The sequence below is a fragment of the Colias philodice genome, chromosome 9 (assembly GCF_061535455.1).
Source record: "Colias philodice isolate Cphi_HAF_F1 chromosome 9, ilColPhil1 Martin Lab GWU primary, whole genome shotgun sequence".
NCBI classification, from domain to species: Eukaryota; Metazoa; Arthropoda; class Insecta; order Lepidoptera; family Pieridae; genus Colias; species Colias philodice.
Genome location: NC_143094.1, coordinates 5,605,324 through 5,618,145, shown reverse-complemented (window position 1 = coordinate 5,618,145; position 12,822 = coordinate 5,605,324). Strand labels below are relative to the sequence as shown.

Genomic DNA, 12,822 nt, shown 5'->3' with positions numbered 1-12,822 from the left:
CTACGACGTGATTTTTCAATAGAAAAAAAACAATACCATAACATAGCAATAGCACTTCACTTGTGTACTGGCAAAATTTCGTATTTATCTTTTATACAATTATTATTAACCAAAACAAAACAATAATTTAGGAAAAGGATCAAAAAAATCTTACTCGAATAAAGCACATACAAAATATACGTTGTAAATTACTAACTGTCACTTGTGAAGGCATCAGGCACAAAAGCACAATTAAGCACAGGTCAATCTCTCGCAGTACCAAAATAAAGACTAAAGGGAAGGTGGTCTGAAGCCAGCGCATGGGCCACCACGCTGCCACTCCAGGAAACCAACAGTAAGCATTAGGTGAAATATATTTGCTGTGTGTCCGGAAACTTGTCACACAATACAACCTTTCTTCGAACGCATTAAGCAAGCTATTGATAAGTAATGACAACATTGTTGCATAATATTTATTTTCTCAGCTTAAAGCTCGAGGTACCGCGGATAAGATGAAAAAGTTCTACGTGGTTTCAATAAAAAAATACCATAGATTTACTTTTTCTTTCACTTAGATTTTTCGTATTTTGTTTGCATATTCTCTATAAGTTTATTGACACAATATTTTCCTGTACGGCTAAAGATATCACATATTACTTATTTATTTTTGACCAAAACTGCGTTATTGACTAGATGTTAAAAATGTTCGTGATTCCAACATTAGCGGCGAAAATAGTTCTTACTAATGAAACCTTCGATGTAATTTAATTAGAATTGTATTTGAAGCAATCGAGACCTTATTTTTGGAATATTTACACGTATACTCTAATTATTACGAACAATATTTTTACGATAACAAATTTTTAGTTGATTTTATTAAGGAGGGAATTATTATAGGGTTTGATTTTCATTACACCATAATCTCTTTTATATAATATTATATTATGTATGTTTAATTAACAATATTCATCAGTTTTTTATTAATTCATTAGCAATAACCTGTATAATGTATATAGTATATAGGTATACTTACCCGGTTTTAAAAATTAGAATTTTTTGATAATCTGTTTTTATTAAGTATTAACAACTCGTATGGCATCATCTATCATTACAGTGGGATAACCCATTATTTAAAAAAATGATCATTTGCAAAGATAGACATTATGTAAATATATTCATTTCAATTTTATTTCGATATAACATATTTTTAGAACCATTGTACATTCAAATCGAAGCAAGATATCACCTTTAAAGAAATTTATCATATACGATAATATTTTTATCTCCATTACCTCACATAACTAAAAATCCAATTCTTACTTATTTTTAAATACTTACATAAAGAGTAAATAATCAAAGACTTATCTATCTTAAAATGTCACAGGTTTGAGTAAGTTTCTTATTTCCATTTTCAACGTTTGAAATCGCTGGTATTTTATTGATATCATTACATTAAAAGATAAATCGGAATTCTTGTGCCAAGGCTGGGAAATACCCGTCTTTTGTTGTTACGCTCAAATTTTGTATACATTTAGCGATTTGTATAATATATCAATCATTCAACGTAAGAACAACGTTAATGGACTCGTATAATATTATCTATTGTCTAGTTGGAACTTTGCACATTTTATTGAGATAATTGAGATAATTTCTTGTTGTTTTTATAAGTTCTAAAAAGAAATAAGATTCTTATTTTAATAATTTTAGAGTCATTATATTATGTACATTTAATTAGCGTGTTTTATGAATAACTATAGTAATATCGTATATCCTGGCTGCAATTAAAATAATAATTAAAATGTTATAACTAATCTATTAAACCTGATGCGGTCTGAAATTAAATTATATCCCATTGCAACCGTTTTCCCTATATGACTAATCTGTTTTAATTCAAACATAATGCTTTGCCTCTCAAACCTAAGCTCTTTAGGTAAGACCCAACTTACCTATATTTTATTTTCATTTATATTTTTTAAATATTTACACGCATACTTTTTCACGATATATGCACACGATGTATTCACATGTATTTTTACAATTATTTCTGATAAATAATAATACCCTCCTTAATTTTAATAGACCAATTGTATTAGGGATAATAAATACTTCACAACAGATAGGTAAATCATATATCAACTTCACGAATTCCTTAAATTATCTACATTCGGAAATTATAATAACATATCACAATCGACTTATCTTTACTGATGATGACTCATTTTAATATTATTTAAGAGTGCGAAAACATGCGTATCTTCGACGTCAGCATTTATAGTTCATTGCAAAATTATGAGATAAAAAAACAAATCAGTCACCGCGTAAATAGGTGCTATGTCGTGGTTGAAGTTTTCCTCAGACTTTCAACCAAACATATTTTACAAGGTGATTTCAAATGTTAAATTATTAAAACAAACATCTTAGTAAACTCAGTATTTAAAGAGATGTATACATGAATTTCACAAGTTTCTGAAAACGCGGTTTCGATACATCCCATCCCATATTTTGTTTTTTTGGGGGTAGTCGGGTCTTTAATAATTATCGAGCGCTATTTAAAAGAAAATGTTCAAGAGAATTCAAACTAATGGTCGTTCGCAGAATATCATATCGTGACCCAGAGATACTCTACTTTTTAACTCCATATGTGACAATAGCATATGGCGAGTTGTAAATGTAGCCAGCTTGCCGCCCGCCCGACAGTGTACTCTCAGCACATTACGTTACAGATAACTTGTATACCTACGTAATTGAAAATATCGTTTGATTTGACGTGAATAAATTGTATTTTATTAACACAGAAAGTTTAAACTAAGAAGACATTTAAAAAAGTCCTATAAACTTAATGTTTTTTTCAAATTTCGCACCTTACGATTTTCTATTGCCTTTCCTTATCATACAGAGGATAAATTACCGACAAACAACTAAATCCCAAAAAGCTTTAGTGTATATTTACTATTCGCGTTATATTAAAATGCAAAGGTGTGAAATATTCGTGGCAGATATTGACTTAATAGAATTCGTAGAAACACATTATAGCAAATATAGTATGCGTATACTTCTTCCAAATCCATTACAAATTCAAGGAAAATTCGTTTAAAAATAAACCAGTAATGTACGATAAAATACTACGAAATCGCAACTAAGGAAATATGTGTATGATAACTATATCATAAATGTAAGGTATATAGTTTCAGTTTTTGAAGCAACTTAACAATTTTAACTTCAACATTAAAAGCGAAAAACTATCTGAAACATTCATTTTTATTTACTACCATAATATGTTTCCATATGAAAATTACCAAACCAACTTTAAGTAATTTTAGTAAATATAAAGATTATCCTCCAGCAGCTATAATGTATCACATTAATAATTCATCTCGTATGTGTCAAGTAAAGTTTTATTTTACAAGAAACAACCGAAGCCCCTATATTTATGTATATATGTAGAGTCTACCGATGAGAGAGCCTATACGTAAGTGCATTTCTAGAACCTACCGATCATAGAATAGAGCGTATACATAATATGTGCATTTGTAGAGACCACTGATGATAGAGCCTATAACATGTGTGCATTTGTAGAGTCTACCGAGTAGATTGTAGAGGCTCTACCTCTGCTAATATTCATGGGCACTTGTGATCATTTACCGCAGGGCCAATTCGCTCTTTGTAAAATCAACTACATACCTCTAATAGATTGAGAAAAGGGTCCTCCGTCTACTCACGGAACACAGAGACAGTAAAGACAACATACAATTTGATATATTTGATAGTTTCGTTAGAAATAAGCTAATGTGTCTTAATTTTAGCAAAATCCACTAAAGACAAGTCAAATGATTATAATACTTGTTAATGATAAATCATAGCATGTCAAATTTGTATTTATAATATTTTATTGATTAATTTAACATTTTGTTGTTATATGTAAATGATTAACCTTTCAATATTACACATAGAATCCTATATTATGCACCCAAAAACGATGAATAAATTCAGGTTAAAATGTTGCCAATAACTTACGCATAAATTCGTTAATAATTAATTTTATGGGTGATCATTAATATAAACATTCAAGATTGAATTTAGAAAGCAAGCTCGAAAGAAAACGTAGGGCCCAAATGTGAAGCCGGTGTCGGACATCATCCGTGGCAACGTCACCTACTTTCACAGAAGCAGGCGAGCAGAGCCCAAACGCAAGGTCGCCGTAAGGCAAACCACTCATCGAATGAATTTCTTCGAGCCGGACGCAACGACCGACGCACGCGCATAGATACCAGTCCGGGAGCGGAACGCGGTCGCAATAAAAACTCTCGGATATATTTCACGCGTGCGCAACATTATCTCGACGCTCTCGGGTCCGATTACTTAATGCTCTACCTAACTGTACACGAACGGCGAAACGAGACCGGGTTTTTTTCTGAACGCAGTTCGACGATCTGCAAGGGCGGGACCACCACGGGGTGCGGTTCCGCGGCGAACGCTTCCTTGTTTGTTGTTTTGTTTTATTACCTGGCCAGTGGGCTGACCACGATTCGGGTTGCCAATCAATAATTATACGGTTACCAGTAGACCGTTCTGTTGTTCTGTTTCGATCGTTGTTGGCCAATCTACAAAATTGGATGATCACGAACACAAGGCACGCTATTTCTCTTCCCTACTAGAAGGGTTTGAGCTATGATTAAGTTTTCATTATTTTTCTTCTATAATATATTGAATGTGTTGATTGCGTAAATTTAATATTTATATCAATGATAAAAAATATTTTATGTAAATGATGTAAAGAAACCGGACATAGGCTTAGTCAATTATAATTCGATTTTAATGAAAGATAATTATGCATTGTTCAAAATAATGATCTCATTACGATAACGTTCATTATCTTCTGCCACTGTTTAGAGATAATCCTCGCAAATATTGAAAAAGAATGCATAATTATCTTTTGTTTGTGGTGGTTAATTTAGAACGAGCGAAATGTAATATACATTTATCTTAATGAGTTCACCTTTTTTCAATAATATGTTAACTTGATTTTATTTTGCACTAATTAGTGCAAAATAAAATCAATTATGTAATTACATAATCCTAAAATATGTGTTGTACAAAAGCTACTTTCCAAAAAAAGGGATTATAATATTATAGTATAATCCCTAATGATATTTTCAGACATGTTATGATATTGTCAGAAAATAAGAAAATGAAGTTAATTTTGATAATATACAAGGACGAAAAATCTATTGACCACCGATTAGCCACGAATTTAATAAACAATTTGCAAGTTATTTTTAATCAAAACTGTGTTTTCTTCAGATAAGCTGTATGTGGATTGTGGATATAGTATTAGAGGTTTCCACCTTAAACAATGAGCTGTTGAGTCGAGTGGTAACTTCAAGTGGCTAATTGAATTAACAGGCCTGAACACAACATATCCATTAAGCGATCTCTGCGAACATAAAGAAAGATGTTCAAATTCTTGGCTACATTCCGCCGGTCATATCCAAGCATCATCAACATTAAATATTACTCAGAATCTATTAATAAGTCTTTAAATCTTTGTTTGCAATAGAACCTGAATAAGGTATGACGCTACGTGATATTATCAATATACAATGGGTACAAAAAAGTCTGTAGATTCAGAGTGTTTCATAAAACTGTAGTCTTATATAGAGGTATAATAAATTTAATCATCACAGGACCAACTTTTAATCGTCTAGCTACTAACAACACCTTTCGGTATCGCTAGCCAGGTAATTATTGGTGATCAAACCAAGAAATATATGTCCAGAACAAAATTATATGAAATATTTATGTAGGTATTATGATTTTTCTCAAAGCAAAATAAAAATATCAATAAAACTCACGATTTAAATTTTAAACGTAACTACACGAACAAAAGAATTATTTAATAGAAAGTATACTATGTATAAAGATATTATGCGAAATTCATGTATCATAAATTTTATATCATATTGTATTATATACTAAATAAATTAGATCCCATGACAGTATAAACGAGATATTTTTGTAAATTAATTCCTCTTGTTGCTATATAAGCACTTAGAACATTCTTTGATTAGCAGTGTCCATATACGTATCCATTCAATGATAATATAACTCATTCAAAAATAGTTTCTCTAAGTACCTTTGCTGTAATCACTTCACTGAGGTCTTTATCAATATAACACGTTATTCTATATATGCATGAGATGTATGCGTACTGTCAATTGTCATATTAAATAAATATAAAATAAAAGAGCATGTGAACGCAGATGCCTTGAACTGCAGTTCATTGTCCTGCACTTCTTTAAACACTGGCAGACGTTAAAAAGAACAAAGAAACGTAAAGCGCGACAGTGCATCCAAGGCGCAAATTCTCAATGAAAAAATAATTTTGCAGAACAATAGGGATACGAGATGAATTATTAATAGAGTTAATGAGTTGCGGGCAGCGTCGCGATAGCGGGGTGAGCGGCGTGACCTCGCGGCAACTGATAGTGCCCACGCAGCCTGATTGTCGCCAACAAGCCGAAACTAGCACTTTTTACATTCCACATCACTCAACAGTAGCCCCTAATACGGACATGTAAGAACCATTATGGCAAAACAAGTTATCGTGTAATTGTTTCCAATTTAAAATAGTATTGCACGTGCCCGTGAATCCTTAATAATCGAGGTGCATTTATAGCAAATAAGCTTTTGTAAGTCCTTTTTTTTTTATGTGTATTAATTAAAAGGTGTACATATCTTTTTAGTGATATATAATATTATGTATGTAGGCATAATAAGTCTAACGAAATTTGACCAAATGATAACAGATACAAATATCAAATAATTCTAAGTTTACTGTAATAGTTTGCTTTGGTAAATGTTGCAAGCTCTATGTAGCGTTGTTGCACAACTTGTGAACGCAGAGAGCGGCCACTCTGTAGTCTGTACTTCATGATAATACATCTAGTTCTCAACTACTGTTGAGTTAAAGGATTATGGAAATCTAGTGGTGCTTACATAATGATAACTATTAAAACTAGTTAGTTGGAGATTGTTTACTTTTCCAAATACGGATTGAATTTTAACTTTTGGCAATACTACGAGTAGCGTTCGCCAAATCGTTTCGATTTAATTTGTACTGTGTACAACAGGTTCTATTGTGTTTTATTCCTCAATTTAAAATCATGCGAGATTTTGAGTAAAAAAACGAGGAATGTCATTAAATATTCTGTTCTTCACTACGTAAAAATATAAGTATCTCGCATAGTTTTTAAACATGTTTTTCACTACCTTTTGTAAACAAAAAATTATTTGGCATTCGTCGCAAAAAATTGAAAAATATTTATGAATTTAGTTTTATTACAAAATGTTTCACTTTAATATTAATAAGAATAATGGAATTTATTGGATAAAGAAGTAATTGAGATATCAAAGAAAACAATCGCTTCTTTATGTGTGAATCTGATAAATCCGAATTCCTCAAATAATTGCCAATATAGATAAAAGATTACTACGTCACAATGATTGTCATGCCTACTAATATTATCATGCGACAATTAGTAGCATATATTACAATTATTTCACAATAATAGTCATGATTTCGAATGAGCGTATAACAATTAGGAACAATATTTCATCATCATCATCACATTTGTAATTGATAAATATAATACATACAATAAATACAATACAATGTGTACACAATTCTTATCACCTTGCATAGACGTATTTTTTGTTTGTTTCAGGGTTGATTAGGCCTACCAAATCGATTAATTCATAATGACAATATTGGTTTCAACGGTATAATATGAACCTAATAAGAAAAAAACTTAAGCTCATGTTCAGTAAATACAGTATTCATAATGCACGTAAGAAAACAACAAGTTACTTTATTGCAATGGTCCGTAATGGTGGTAAAAAATTACCTCCAGCCACCTGCCTACTGCGAACACCTGCAAGACCGCCATTGCAATGATAAAATCACTACTTTTCTCTGTAACTAAATGTTTCAAAATTCGCCTATTCAGTATTTAAATCTAAATTAGCGTATTACAAATTCAAAAGTTTGTATGTCCGTTAAACAGCTTTGGATAAATCAACTAATTTTGGATGATGTAGTGATGGACCTTCTATATGTATATAACTTATGAAAAAGTTAAGAGTTGAATTGCTAGTAAGATATGAAAAACAAATTTCATATTTTACATAATTCATAAAAATCGAAGGTTTTTGCCGTTAACAGGAATATCATCTGTATTAATCAAAGTGGGTTAAACTCCAAACATTATCGTGATCGTACTCTAACAAAAGCGTATCCAGTTTATATAAGAAAGCCTCGTAGATATAATTGAGCAGTTATACAAATAAATCCCAAACTTTTTGTGTCCGTTGGCATGTAATGTGCTGAAAATGTCCGATATCCAAAAGCCTTGGTGTGGGCGGATTGAAAAGTTCCGCCGGCACGCCCCCCGGACGGATTCAATACGATAAAGAGGAAAATTCAAATCCAATTCCCATTATTTTTTTCTTGAATTCATTCATTACCCAGTTGCTAAACCATCAATTTATTGCCCTTTCTTAAGATTTGAAATGTATACCTATCAATATTAATAAAAAGGAACGTTCTGATTGTTTGTTTGAGAAATTATTTGATCTTAAAAAGTTCTTAAAGAAGAAGGCTTATTAGGCTACATTAGTTCTAAGTGTCTTAAGTTATTTTTTATTTTGTTTGTATTCCGGGTTACAGGTATATTCATAGCCTTTGTACTGATGTACCCATAAATACAACTATCTTATTAACATTGAAAACGTAATAACATTCAAAGTTAATTGCTTCTAGGGAAACGCAGTCATTTGTCTTAGTTCTATTAGCAATTTGAAATAAAATCGCAAACTTCAGTACAGTTGTTACTTTACTGAGACAAGTGGCATGTAAATCCATCAAAATATATTAATGGCTTTGTCCGACGGCCACAGTCTCCTGGTCAAGTCTAAGTTAACTTTAATTAGCTGTTATGTTTTGAGTACCAAGGGGTAATATAATTTGCAATATACGGAGAGACTAGAGGAAAATTACGAGCGAAGCTTTTTTACTAAATCCTTAGATATTTATGACTCTACTGCTCTTCTTTAAAAATAATTATTCTTAGGTGAAGGACTTGAGAAAATAAGCAATTTTAAAAATGTCGCTCGCTTTCTTATTACCATAAATAAGATTAATAATGTAGAATTATAATTCAAGAGTTCAAAACTAGGATCAAGAGTATTGTTCGTTAAAGATCTAATGAATATCCTTATTTGATTTCTTAATGATGTAGTTAACGTATCATAAATTATTAAAAAAAGAATGAATATATTTCAATTTTATTTCATAACAAATAATTAGTAACGACAACACATTATTTTCGAGGTTTATTGGTAAAGCGACGCATTGGTGACCTATCTCTATGAATAATATTCGTGAGTCATCAACTTTTAAAATTTTGCAACAATCGTATCGGTCCATGTACAAGAAACAATTCTATTTATGGGTCCGGATGCGATTAAGAGTGTTATGTGTATTACTAATAATTTATATGCGTAAGGGTAACATCTGAAATGTCTGGTCTGAAATATGACTCATTACATTTCACTGAATTTGATGAAACACACTTTATCGTCGTAGAAAAACAAAAAACAACAAAGTAAACAGAATAGATAATGGTGGCTTATTTGAGCAGGCTTATTTGAGCATTGCATTGAGTTTGTCTTTATAGACGATTCTTATGCAAGATATAAATTGAAAAACTTTACATTACAAGTTTGTGAAATCTTCAAAGAAAAATTCTCTCTATAAGGAAATTTATTTTGCCAATTCTATGTAATCTATTTAAAATAATTGCATCGCATTCAGTAACTTTAATACTTTATATGGAGTCTATCAAGTATACAAAGGGTCGTTAGCTATAACATGGGACATGATTTTAAGAAGTGGCTCCATGCCAAAGCTCCCTATCTTAATTGCGCGATTCAACCACATCTTTTGGAATTCAGCCAGACTCCTGCCCTATGGTTAAGTAACTTATTACAGATCTCGGATGAATAGGACGAAAATTGGCAATTCATTCGAAGAATTGATGATAAAATTAAATAAAAAATATAATAGAAAACAAGTAAATAGAATGAAGAATATTATTAGCTTAGTGATGAAAGGCTAAAGCCAAAAAAAGTGGTTATATTCGTTAGTCATTTAATTTTATAGTCTAGGCGCAATCGGTGTAAACGAAGAATATAACATACACAATACACATGTGTGGGTTTAAAGACAAACAAGCATGCAATGCAAACTGTCCATTCTTAAATGTTCTAATTGATATACTTACAGTATATTTTTGAAAATCAAACTAAGAAACTCATTAAATCCAATGGAAATAATCGCTTCTTTTGTTATTTATAATTTTATCTCTTAATTCGCCACACAAACATTAAAATAGATTGAATACTTTATTCATATATTATTTATTCTGATTGTTTCAGGTTTCCCCTGAAAATTTTCTTTAGATATAGGAACACATTGTCTGTCTTGCTGTCTATAAAGTATTCGAAAAGTCGGAATAAATTACATATTATGTGTTAAATAAATCGGTTTTAAATCATTTAAAACTCTTCCTAAATGCATTATGTTATATAAGTATATATAATACATTTAGTTAAATATAGTTTATATATATTTGCCTAAAAGCAAACACAAAGAAACTATGAATCACGTACAGACTATAATACGTATTATACTGTAATAACGTACACCCTACAGGCCATTAAAAATTCAGCACGTGCGTACTTAAAAATCCGATGAAACTAGGGTAAATGTGGGAAATCCCCAAGCGATAACAATCATACAGCGGCTTATTTTTATATAAATCAATTCACAAAACCTTTTAGAAATCACTTTCAAGACAAGTTAAAAAGCATTTAATATTGCAAGTAACGTTGCATTATAACGATACAGTTTCTAAATGAACTTCCCTTCAAATTTGCGAAGTAATTAACCACATTGCACTAGTCCTTTTCCTTAAATGTTTCCCTGATTCATTGTGAAATATCCATTCATTGCTACTAGTTAATTTTTCGTGGAAATTAGCATATATAGGTATGTATACACATTGTAGGAATTACCTCCCCAATATAGGTGTATAATTTACAAGGAACAAAATGTTGAAAAAGTCATCTACATATTTAGTGAGGATTAGGTACGTTTCAGTGTAAATCAATTTATTTTCCCTACTCATGAAACAATGAAACAATAGATCGAAACTTTGGTCATTTGGTTGATTTTTAACCAATTTGCTCCTGAATAAATATTTAAAGTTTGTAGTTATTATCTGGTTATTTCATGTTTTTATGAATCTTGATATAATCTTCATATTATGAAGAAAATTAACCTTACTGAAGGAATCTAATTTTTTCCGGGAGTCTCTTTATACTTTCAGTGGGATTATAAAGTCAATAATATTCTATTTAATTAAATAATAATCACTCTAGGTACTTTACTAATCACTATGTCTATTTAATATGATAATTATCCAATTAAACATATGTGTATAATATGGTTGCAATAAATTTATGATTATTACTTAATTTTTTGCTCTATAATAATTTTACAAAAATTCGTTACACAACTTAACTAGGTATAACTATGTTGAAAATTTTATTTATTGCCTATAATTTCGCGTATAGTGGAACGCAATTAATTCACTGTCCCAATGATAAATTAAAATAAACACAAAATTACTAAGCGATTAATTTAATTCGCTCTATCTCTAAGTCTCACCAAACAAGATGAGATTTAATTATACGAATCACACATGCCATTTACGCACATTAGAATAAAATATGCGAAATCAATTAGCAAGCTTTTGCCTAAAAATACTTAAGAATACTGAAAATTGGGTATGAAGAATCCAGTGATAGCGACTTTTGGGTAAAAGTACTCACAAATATTTACTTACAAATATCTACTTAAAATAGGAATTAAGATTTTAATGACATACAACCTATTTATTCAACTCAACTTAATGTAAAGTAATAAATGAACATTTACCTTTAAAACTGATATTAGAAATCCCGCCAACTTATACCATTCAGAAACATTAACTTCACTCCCGACACTTAAAGAAGCCCGTTAAGTTTTACGAAAAAGCGTACCGTACAAACGTAAATATAGTGCAATACAATGAAACTCGCGAGCGAAAAATATTCGAATGATCATTTATTTTTAAATTTGGAAGCGAATGTATCGAGTGGGAATCGTCGAAGTTTGAGGACGGGGTCTCAATGGCCACGCAAGTTGGCGGCGGCGAGGCAGATCGAGTACTGAGTGGTGAGCCGTGGCCGGTCGGTTGTCGTTGCCGGCCGCGGCCGCGGCGCGACTCTGCCCCGCGCGTGCGTCGGACCTGTTCCTACAGCCTCCCGCGCTAATCTCACGACTCCGGCCAGCCTGCAGCGCGCCAACAATGCACCACGTCCTCCACTATCGGACGCTGCAGACCACACACCGATACAATGTCGTTTAGCTGCCACTATCGACCACACATTTGACACTCGTAAATAAGTACGTCCCAGATAGTGGTGTTGATAAGATGCCAATGAAGGATACGTAATTATTAATGTAAGTCATTTACAGCTAAATGTTACTCGGTACTTACCTAATGCATACAACAAAATCTAAATTATCATAATCATAATATGTCCAATGTCCACATCACATTACATTTGCAATATTATTTTGAGCACTTAAGCGACTATGCATTAAACTCAATTTTTTTATCTCTTCTGCTATGGTAGTAAACTTATGTCTTTTGAAATCGACATTTTTCACAGTAGATA

The 12,822-nt window shown here is 31.5% G+C and overlaps 1 protein-coding gene across 2 annotated transcripts in view; it reads right to left on the bottom strand.

Moving 5' to 3' along the window:
• Positions 1-12,440, bottom strand: part of cv-2 (crosveinless 2-secreting protein) — a 39,355-nt gene extending 26,915 nt beyond the window's left edge. For both annotated transcript variants that reach the window (XM_089699088.1, XM_089699089.1), the window contains exon 1: positions 12,038-12,440. The gene's annotated coding sequence lies outside the window, so the exon portion shown is untranslated. The remainder of the gene's footprint in view (positions 1-12,037) is intronic.
• Positions 12,441-12,822: the final 382 nt, after the last annotated feature.